This window comes from Podarcis muralis, chromosome 10, assembly GCF_964188315.1.
Source record: "Podarcis muralis chromosome 10, rPodMur119.hap1.1, whole genome shotgun sequence".
NCBI classification, from domain to species: Eukaryota; Metazoa; Chordata; class Lepidosauria; order Squamata; family Lacertidae; genus Podarcis; species Podarcis muralis.
Genome location: NC_135664.1, coordinates 32,387,961 through 32,399,677, shown reverse-complemented (window position 1 = coordinate 32,399,677; position 11,717 = coordinate 32,387,961). Strand labels below are relative to the sequence as shown.

The following is an 11,717-nucleotide window of genomic DNA, read 5'->3' as shown; positions in this document are numbered from 1 at the left end:
ATGGGATGTTCCTCACACCACTCACTTTAGGGGGATTGGGAGCACACTGTTGTGCAAAACTGGCAGGAAATTGCAGTGACAGTGACACTCCCAGGAAAGGGAGTGGGTGTGGTGGCGGAGGAAAGGCAGGCAGTTGCTGACAGAAAAGAAGAAAAGCTGCATTTCCCTAAAGTGGCTCTCTTATCTTTCATTGTTTATATATGATATTTTTACAGCCTGATCTTAATCAGTTGGCAAAGCAATGAAATCTACTTATCTGCAAACTTGGTTAGGATAGGGCTACAAATATACTGTACAAACTGATTGACATTTGTCGCTAGTTTTATCTTAACCAACTTCTCTGTGGCATAAGATTAATATAATCAACATATTCAGAAACTGAGACAGGTCCCAAGTTACCCAGAATGCCCATGGCTATGGACTTCAGCTCAAAATGCTCAGATGATCCTGTACTCTGGCCCATTTTCTTAAGAGAAATCATTTTTCGTAATCCCAGCAGTCTTAGCAACATACCATTTTCGTACAGTAAAAACTGTACAGAAATTCAGAAATAGTACTTCATCTAAAAGCACATTTTAGTGTTTGAATAGTGGGTGAACATTTAATCCCAACCACTTTAAATCCCATAAAATTCCAAAAAGGCATTTGGCACATATAAATGATTAGCACCGCCTAAATTCAGTTTACCACATAAAATAAAAGTGCCTCATGATCTACTGAGATATAAAAGAATTCGGCAAAGCAATTGTTACATTATACTGGAATGGGAAGATATGTTGCTACTGATGTGTATATATATATATATTTAAATGCACCAGATCTGGGGCTGGCGTAAAGCTACACACATGGCCATGAACTGAAGGGACATAAAGGTACGACATCTCTGCTCCTCCTCTATGCTACCCACATCCATATTTTTCTTATTGGCCAGCATGACAGTGTCATACCAGGGCCGCTTATTCATTCATTCCACTTATATCTACCTTCCTTCCATCATGTGACTTCCCTTTTAATTCTCAGCATTTCCCATGGACTTTCAGTAGCCCAAACAATACTATCACCAAAAAAAAAAATAATCTCATTGTAATTTGTGGATTTGAGAGAACACTGGACAGTAAAGGTTCACTCTTATGTACCCTTTCCCAGGAGTATATCATTGCTGTTAGTGGGTCTTCTGAGTAGTCATGTAGGTCACTGTAAGGATTTCCATGGACATCCTAATTTAGTATTTACTCCCTTCAATTAAGACTTCAACTTTCGGCGGGTGTTGATGAACCATTTTGTTTTATTTTTTGCATTTAATCAGCTAATGATTTTGGGGCGTGGAACATCACTTCTGAGCCTCCAGATGCTGCTTATCTAAGGAACACTGCACCTTTCTCTAGGTGAACACTATATTAGATTAATAATAATAATTTAAATGCAGGACCTCTTTTCATAGCATATGTTAATATCATGGCCTTATACTTGGATCTGATCAGCTGTGATGAACAGCTGTTTTCTCCTGTTTATGTAGTGACAAATGACAATCATTTGATAATTCATACGTACGTAAGGTAAAGATAAAGGGACTCCTGACCATTAGGTCCAGTCGTGGCCGACTCTGGGGTTGCAGCGCTCATCTCGCTTTATTGGCCAAGGGAGCCGACGTACAGCTTCCGGGTCATGTGGCCAGCATGACTAAGCCGTTTCTGGCGGACCAGAGCAGCGCACGGAAACGCCGTTTACCTTCCCGCCAGAGCAGTACCTATTTATCTACTTGCACTTTGACGTGCTTTTGAACTGCTGGGTTGGCAGGAGCAGGGGTGAGCAACGGGAGCTCACCCCGTCGTGGGGATTCAAACCGCCGACTTTCTGATCGGCAAGTCCTAGGCTCTGTGGTTTAACCCACAGCACCACCTGCATCCCTCTAATACGTACGTAGCCTTACACTAAAAAAATTATAGCATCTACCACATACTCAAAATCACTTGGGTGCAGTGCTGGGCTCACTTAAAGCCAATGAGCTGATCAGTGCTGTAAGCCCCACTGGTTGCACTAAGACATTCTTGATGTTGAACTCCCTAGCGTGGCCAATCCCAATGGGTCTCTGTGTTGGTGCTCATTGGTGCCCTGCTTGCCAAGAGTGTACTTGAACTTCCGGTTTTTCCTTTGCAGACACATGTCCACACCTGATATCACATAATGTTGTCAAGCGTGGGGCAGGTGGGCATGGTATGTGATAATTGGCGCAATGGCCAAATTAGGATCCCTACTGGGCCTAGTTAGGTTTGTGGACCAGAGATCCCCCTCTGCTGGTTTAAAGGCACAAGACTCCTGCCAGAAGAAAGGAGGCTAAGCGTATAGCATGAGATTATGATATTGACGTCTGGTGATGCTTGGCCGTTAATAGGCAGTAGTGATTAAATGTATCCATGTTATGTTATCTTGTGAATGTGCCATCATTTGCTTCAGACACCATTTGTGGTTTATGGACACTCAAGAAATTTAATCTAATGGCTGCTGTGTTCCCCTCGCCTTACAAATGACAGTGACTATCAATGGCTTTCTAAAGTATTTACACAATTTGATGAAACCACAATAGTTAAATGTCAATATGTGCAGAAGGCTTAATAGGCAAGATGTATTGCCTATTACTTCTCTGTATGAAGTTCACCCATAGACTGTAGAGGACATTTATTTATAACCCAGAGTGGGTTAGCTCATGCCATAGCTCCCCGTGGTACTGATAATGATATAGTAGAAGCTGTTTAATGAAAAGATGCTCCCAAAATCAAGTTTGGGAAGGTGTTTAAAAACAAACAGTTGCTGTATATTCCTGGATTCAGAGAGGAAAGGAAGTTTAATTAAACTGCCCCATCAAGAAGAACTGTAATGATGAAGCATGATTAAAGTGATGTGGCAGAAACTGCAAACAGAACAGGAAGGTGAGTAGGATTGTAGAAATGTACTTTTAAAGATCGCTTGCCTAAGACAGTCTATTTATTGCACTGTTTAGATGGCTCAGTACTGCTATTCTGAAAATTAAAAGTGAAAAATTAGATTTAGTTTGGGAACTGGGGGTGTTTTAAAAAATATTTTCCCCCATGGTATTGTAAAGCATTGTATTCTCTGTACGCACTTCTTGGAGCCTCAGTATATTAGATTTCTTTCTTTCTTTCTTTCTTTACTGGTTTAGAAAATATATTGAAACATGTTAAATTGTGGGTGAACATATCAGATGACACAGCGATTCTGCAAACAGCTCTTGTTTATTCACAGATCAGAACAGAACTGAACTGAAGGGTTCAGCCAGCCTGCTTATATAGAGCTCCAGTACAACGTAACTGTAACAACTTTCTGTAACTATCCAATCACTTGAACGTCACTTTCGATCCCTTATTTGCATACGTGGACCTGAACTACCTACTGTATTCCCCTGCTGGCCCAGGGTGAGAACTTCAGTGCATAACAAAACAGAAGTCAAAAAGTGGAACAAAGAGAAAGAAAATGGAAGTTAATTATTGTCTCTCATGTGTAGGGTCAGCAGCAGCACCCAGCATCCTTGGGCAGCTGCTTTGGTGGGGGCAATTTGCTTCAGCAAAGCTTACCATAAATACCTTCTCTGGGTTCCCCACTTTGCCCAGTCTCCTCCCCAGACAAACCGAGAGCAGGGCCTTCTCATGCAATTTCTTTCCCATCCAAACTTTCACCAGTTCATAGCACCTGCTATGTAGGGGTTCAGCTTAAATTTTTTGGCTGTCATCCAGCTCATGACTGTTTGCAGACATTGGTCGAGTGCCTGCCCAGCTTCACCTGGTTGAGATGATAGGGAGAAATGGATGATGTTCACATGCTGGTGACACCTCACCCCAAATTCCCTGAGGACCTCTCTCAGTGGTTCCATAGAAATATTAAAAAGCACGTGGGGCAGAACCGTCCGCCATGAAGCCAAGAGGACTCACTCCACACTCCCATTCCACTTCTCTCTGGAACCAGCCCCATAGGTAGAAGTGGAACCATTGTAATTCTGGGACTCCTACTTCCAATCCACTAGGCAGCGGTTCTCAACCTGTGGGTCCCCAGATGTTGTTGGACAACAACTCCCATCATCCCTGAGCTCTGGCCTTGCTAGCTAGGGGTGATGGGAGTTGTAGTTCAACAACATCTGGGGACCCACAAGTTGAGAAAGCCTGCACTAGAGGTTCAATGGCAGTGGTTCTCAAACCCTTTGCAGTGTGGGAACCTTTTACTTTAAACAAAACTCGGTCAAACCTTTGCAGTAAATTCTTTTTCAACTTTTTAAATTCTTTTTAAAGGGTATTGGGAGGAATTATTGGGAACTTACTGTCAAGCAAGGGAGGGCCAGACAGAACAACAATTTTTAAAAGCAGCAATGCTGAGACTTTGAAAACGGAGCTTTCATTGCCCTGATCTCATCTAATGGGAGCAGTTTCCACTACTCCTCATCTAGTCAGTCCCTGACACATGTTCTGGGTTAGTTGTAGTTTCCGTGTCACCTTTAAAGGTCTTGGGTTACCAAATTGGTCCCTTGGCACTGAACGTTGGAGACCCCCAGTCTATACTAACCACAGGACAGTGGTACCTCGGATTACATACAGTTCAGGTTACATATGCTTCAGGTTACAGACTCCGCTAACCCAGAAATAGTGCTTCAGGTTAAGAACTTTGCTTCAGGATGAGAACAGAAATCGTGCTCTGGCGGCGCGGCGGCAGCGGGAGACCCCATTAGCTAAAGTGGTGCTTCAGGTTAAGAACAGTTTCAGGTTAAGAACGGACCTCCGGAACGAATTAAGTACTTAACCTGAGGTACCACTGTACTCCAGGACTTCAGACAGCTCAACCTGAAGATGCAAGTGATTTTATCTGGGACCTTTTTCAAAATGTTTGCTCCCCTTCCCTGTATGGCCCAAGCAAGTTGCATATGGAGTCCAGGGTTAATTGTTTCTGGTGCACCCCTTCAGTGCCTCCAGATGGCTCTCTGCCAGCAATGGAGTCAAATTAATATATCAATCATAGCAAGATTGTGGTGCTGCTATCCTAGGAAAAGAAGCTCACTCCAGTTGTTTTTTTAAATAATCAATATGATAGGGATCTAAAAGTCTTCTTTAAAAACAGTGAAGCCAAGCAGCTTCTTTTTTATCTTATAAATGCCACTCAAAAGATGTATCAAGTTACCCAGGAATGTTAGGGTAAGCAGAATATAACAAAAGAGACTGGCAAGAGTTCTACTGCAGCAAGCTTTATTGTGCAAAGCCCAGTCTATTATTCTCAGATCATGTAGATGAATTTCTGACACAAAGCTGATGTGCCAGCCTGGCTGGATGAAGACAAAACTGGCTCTTTTTTTTATTTAATAGGACCAAAGAACCTGGGATAACATTTCATGCACATCGATACCTTGAGGGAAAATATTGAACAATCTATTCATTCCAGACAGTTGCATGGAGGGGCACTTCGCAAACCCAAAGCATTAGCTCATCTGCATTATTGCACATCGTGGCTCAGAAGTAGTATTTTATTAGCGGATGGCCATAAACCGCATTGTATAACAACCTGACTCTTGGCAAATAAACTGGGAACTGTTTGTCCCTCGCTCCTTTGAATCATCCCCACACAGTTCTTTTCATTTGTGGCATAAGCTGGTGCTACTGATTAAAATCAGTCACATCCATTTCAGCAAAATGGCACACTCCCTGCCAACCTTTCCCGAGTGATGGGGATTTCACACTAGTTGTTGCTAGTTTGGAGGAAAGAGCACCTTTGGTGTCAAAATGTCAAAATCTGTCTCTTTATGAAGGTTTAGTGACAAGGCTGCGGCTGCCACGAGACAACCTCTGGGCGTCACACTTCCCAAAGTGAATTGTGTGAGTCACCAGGTGGATCTGAGGGTTTTCAACAGTGCTGAATGCGAGAGTCCCAGAAGTCTTCAGATTGCACCCGGCATTCCTGCAACTATAGTTCCTGTCTTCTGATACGGGGTGTTATGTACTGAAGTTCTCACCCTGGGCCAGCAGGGGGATACTGTAGATAGTTTTCACTCAGGTCCACATATGCAAATAAAGGATCGAAAGTGACGTTCAGTGATTGGATAGTTACAGAAAATGGTTACTCTTGCGTTCTAGTGGAGCTCTATATAAGCAGGCTGGCTGAACCCTTCAGTTCAGTTCTGTTCTGGCCTGTGAATAAACAAGAGCTCTTTGAAGAATTGCTGGAGGACACCAACAACCTGGGTTTACTTACGATTAGGGCGGCATCAGGAACCCAGGCAGTACCCCGCAATTTGTGCCTCATCCATCTAAATACACTCCAGAGCACCCAATTAACCGGAACATGTTGCCCAGCCTGCCTCAAAACTACTCATTTTCAAATTACATAGGAACATAGGAAGCGGAGTCAAACCATTGGCCATCTAGCTCAGTGTCGCCTACACTGACTGCCAGCAGCGCTCTGGAATTCAGGCAGGGTTCTTCTCTCCCAGCACCCCCCCCACCCGTAGATTACAGGGATTGAACCTGGGACCTTCTGCATGCAAAGCAGGTGTTCTACCACAGAACTGTAGCCCTTCCCTGGCTTAATAATCAGTGGAGTCCCCACTATGCAGTGCTTTCTTTCTGGGGGGAAAAAATGGGGGAACTCACCATGAAGTTTGTTTGTTTATTGTGGGCCCAGTTGCAGTGCCACACCCACCCACCCTGGGCAGTGGCTTAATGTAAAATGTGATTAATAAACTCAAGCAGATGATGATCTGGATTAAAAAATGGCCACGGCTTTATTGATTACAGATATAGGTGGGTTTTTGTCTCAGGTATTGGGTGTACAGTGGTGCCTCGCAAGACGAAAATAATCCGTTTCGCGAGTCTCTTCGTCTAGCGGTTTTTTCGTCTTGCGAAGCAACCCTATTAGCGGATTAGCGCTATTAGCGGCTTAGCGGCTATTAAAGGCTTAGCGGCTTAGCAGCTAAAAGGCTATTAGCGGCTTAGCGGCTTAGAAAAAGGGGGGGGGCGAAAAAAAATCGCAAAACTCGCAAGACGTTTTCGTCTTGCGAAGCAAGCCCATAGGGAAAATCGTCTTGCGAAGCAGCTCAAAAACGGAAAACCCTTTCGTCTAGCGGGTTTTTCGTCTTGCAAGGCATTTGTCTTGCGGGGCACCACTGTATATCCATTCTGGGTCCCTCCCCCCCCCCCCAACACCCGGCCAACAACAAGAACAAAAAGAATTACCGGTATTTGATTTTTAAAAGGTTTTTAAAAGGTTCACCCAAGTTCCTGCTCAAAAAAAACCTTCTGCCACTATGCATGCCTAAATGACATATTGAAAACTTACAGCAGATGTGAAAATGCAAAACTATAATCAGGAAAGATATAAGAAGATAAAAAGAGGAAGATCAAACAGGAAAATTAACAGGAAGGCAATTCTCATTATACCTAATCTTAGAAGGTACGTGAAAGGGTGCATTTTACCAAGTGAATAGTTGTGGGCATTTAATATGAATAACATGTACACAACTTTTTATACCCCCTCCCTTTAAACCATTTTCTGTGTTTCTCCCCAGTGTGTCTGTAAATCTCTCTCTCTCGCTCTCTCTCTGTGTGTGTGTGTGTGTGTGTGTGTGAGAGAGAGAGAGAGAGAGAGAGAGAGATTACCGTATGGCAACTGGCAGTGCGATGAAAATTTGTTTAATGCACATAGTTCATTTGAAAAAGCTAAAATGCTTGATTGAATTAATTATTTACCCAGCTTGGCTTGAGAAGTAATCTACACAGAGCTCAGGTACACTAAAGTGGTATAAATGAAAGTTTTAGAAATTAAAAAGAAAGGACGTGGAGAAAGGTGCTACTGGTGAAATTTTTTTATCTTATAACAGACAGTTGGAAATAACTAGGTTGGAATAAAGAGAAGCTAGAGTGTCAGATATAGAACCAGATTTTAATATTCAGAAATTTAGGAATTAACTGATTCCAGACTTTAATGTGGGCTTAGGTTTTTAAAAAAGGAAACAAAAAGTAGCCTCATTACTCCTCTGTACAAGGGGATATATTTCCATGGCAACAACCCTGAAATTCCATAGCAACATTAATCTGGTTATTTGCCAGAAAGCCCATTTTACAAGGTAAGTAGAAACCTCAACTTTCACTCCTGCCCTTCAATGAAACAGCAGTAAAAACTAAAACTCCCTGTGGAAATTCTCACTTCTGTAAGATGAAGGGATGACCATTTTACAATAATGGTCATGCTATGAGTGGTGATGGACAAGAGGCAATGGGGAAACAGGATCGCATGTGGCCGTGTGGGGGAGAAGACCACAATTAGTGTGGGCAGCCTCACCTGGTCTGTGAATCCAATGCTGTGAGGCGGTGTGTAGGTCCACATTATCTTGGGCAGACCCTTCTGGGGGCTGATGGGTGATGCCAAAGTAGATGGGTCAATGGATGTAACTTGCCTTTGTACAGCAGGCTAAGATGCAGCCGTAGGAACGCCAGAGGTTTCTACATCTACCCACCTCTCTCCGGTCAGTCAGGCAAGAGCCATTATTACAGTTAAAGGCATATCCCATCTAGACAGCCCTGTTCAGGGAAGTTTTTAATGTGTGACATTTTAATGTATTTTTAATCTTTGTTGGAAGCCACCCAGAGTGGCTGGGGAAGGCCAGCCAGATGGGCAGGGTAAAGGTAAAGGGACCCCTGACCATTAGGTCCAGTCACGGATGACTCTGGGGTTGCAGTGCTCATCTCACTTTATTGGCCAAGGGAGCCGGTGTACAGCTTCTGGGTTATGTGGCCAGCATGACTAAGCTGCTTCTGGCAAACCAGAGCAGCGCATGGAAATGCCGTTTACCTTCCCGCTGGATTTATCTACTTGCACTTTGACATGCTTTTGAACTGCTAGGTTGGCAGGAAATATTATTATTATTATTATTATTAGACAAAAGCATTCAAGGAGGGCATGAGGGAGGGCCAGCGAGGGGTTGGGGGGATGGGATCTAGAGAGATCCCAGAGGCCACATAGAAAGGCTAGGAGGCTCACATTTGGCTCCCAGCCCTTGAGGTTCCTCACCCTTGCTGTAAACTTTGAAACAGTCCTGGCCAACTGTTGTTTATGCTACTGCCTTGCTATCTGGTCCAACCACATTTCCCGCCCCCCTCTCAGGAGAAAGTGTGATATTGCACACTTTGCTATGCATAAGACAATGCGACACAGACTTGTTCTCTTTGGGGCTTTGTCCTTTTCTTTAATATTAATTTTTTTATAGAAAGTATTTCATTTATAAAGAAATAAAGTGATACAAAGGGGGAAAAGGGGAGAAAGTGAGGGGGAAAGCAAAGATGTGTATAAGAAAGATAGAAAAAAATATATACAAAAATCCAATGCAATATACTCCCATACATTCTTATATAAACTGATATAGTGTTATTATCCCAATACATATGTAGATGTTAACAGCCTACTACATTCTCTATAAACTCATTCCAAATGTTGTCATATTTGTCAAAACAAAGTCTGCATCTATAAGCAATCTGTTTATAAGTTGCAAGTGTTGTCTTATTGTCGGTCCATTGATTGAAAGGTATCATTTCTTTATCCTTTGGGGCTTTGTCCTTGACGACCTGTTCTGCACTCGCTTTGAAAATGACAACATAAAAATCAGGGAAAGGTAGAGTACTGACCCAAATGCCATGGCTTTCAATAATACATGGAGATTATGCTCCATTTGCGCCGGAAATAGGAACACAACAGGTTCTAGGGACTCTGGCTTCTTGCATCTTGCTTGAGCTCTTACTTTAGCAGAGAACGAGGAGGGGGAAGCACATCCATAAACTGTGAACTGCAGAGCATGCAGGGTGCTGGGAGTGATAAATGAAGCGGGTCACACCTCTCATAAGTACTGTCTGTGGCTGTCTGCAGCGTCTGACAAGCAATATGGCCTCAGTTGGCAGCCAGTACTTTTTTCAAGGTTAGGTGTTTGCTGTTAGTAGATGGGATTTTGGAACCTTAAAACCCTGAAGTGTTCAGAGGAAGATGCACATTCAAACGACTGGCTCAGTAAAAGAATGCAATTGCCACAGAGATATCAGAAGAGCCCTATCTCAACTAGAATCTTGTTTTCCACAGTGACCAACCAGATGCCTCTGGGAAACCCACAAGCAGGACTTGAAAGCAATAGCTACCATCTCCTGCTGTTTCTCCCATGCTGTCTCTGATCCTGGATGAAATATGCAGCCAACAACATCATTATGACTAATTCAGCAACGTATTGGTTCAGGTCCTGTGGCAAGCAGAGAAGAGCTGACCCAACTTCCACCATAGCCTCTGCATGTGAAACAGCCAGCAAAGATTTTATGGTTCCATTTACCATATTTCTTTATCACACGCCACCTTGAGAAATGAAGAAATAAATGACGTTGCATTCCGATCTGACGTGTCGCCTTGCCATCATTGCAAAAGAGATGGTTCACATGTTCAAGTAACTGAATACTAAGTAGTGAAAAGTGGATTGAAATGCCTAGATATGTGAACAGCGAGTCCTAAGATTACATGCAGGATTACCGTATTTTTCGCTCTATATGACGCACCAGACCACAAGACGCACCTAGTTTTAGGAGGAGGAAAACAAGAAAAAAAATATTCTGAATCTCAGAAGCCAGAACAGCAAGAGGGATCGCTGCACAGTGAAAGCAGCGATCCCTCTTGCTGTTCTGGCTTCTGGGATAGCTGTGCAGCCTGCATTCGCTCCATAAGACACACACACATTTCCCCTTATTTTTAGGAGGGAAAAAGTGAGTCTTGTAGAGCAAAAAATACGGTACTTTGTTAGTGCAAATCTTTTAACCCGGAACTTTGCTCCAAAGTCAGAATATTTCAGATATATTTCCTGCAATATTTATAACCCAGCCACCTAAGTGTTCGCATAGTATAACGAATGTAATATACTCTGATGTAAACTATAACCAAGACAGAGGAACAGAGTTACAGTTGTCATGGAAACCCTAATACTGAAGACACTGTAAGCACCAAGTTATATTTGAAGTGTAATTTAATAGTTCGAATTACTTGGAAAGTGATATGGAATGTTAATAGCTGGAATATCAGATATGGCATTTGTAATGTTAGTGCCAATTATAGCCATACATACTGTTTTAGTTCTTGGAGGTGTAAATATAGAAAGTTGTCTAGAACTTTACTAGAAAAAAAGAGAGAGTTAATAATCCTGATCAAGGGAGGGCAATCTGTTCATTGGGGAGACGATGGAGCTTTTCCCACCCATTATTTGGTTCCAGAGATGGGGAACCTGATGGCCCTCCATATGTCCTTCCTCCCTGAGAATGCTGGCTGAGTCTGACCCTTCCTCTGCTCAGGTCAGATCATGATTGTTCATCCTTCAAACCATGACCCCTGAGGTCAGCTACATCAGCCAGAGCCCAGTTGTGTTGGTGGTGAGACCTAGGGGTTGGGGCTTGATGTTTGACATGCAGAAGATACTGACCAAGCAAGGACAAAAATTGGGCGATGATTACAGTACTTTAATTGATTAGTTGTAAGTCTTAGGCAATGAATTTATTAACTAAATTTACATGTGCAAAAGCAATATTTCTGAACCAAGCACCATGTTTTATTTGTTTTATGTGTTGCAATAGATGTCAGCAAGGGCTTTTTATCAGCCAGAACTCACCAGAACTGGCACCTCTCAGGTGGATGCCATTGCCATTAAAAGAGAA

General features: G+C 42.9%; 1 long non-coding RNA gene across 1 annotated transcript; it reads left to right on the top strand.

The window, feature by feature from the left end:
* Positions 1–30: 30 nt before the first annotated feature.
* On the top strand, positions 31–10,414 carry LOC144328965 (uncharacterized). The gene is made up of 2 exons (XR_013394348.1): positions 31–2,927; positions 10,114–10,414. It is a non-coding gene; the product is annotated as an uncharacterized LOC144328965 (long non-coding RNA).
* Positions 10,415–11,717: the final 1,303 nt, after the last annotated feature.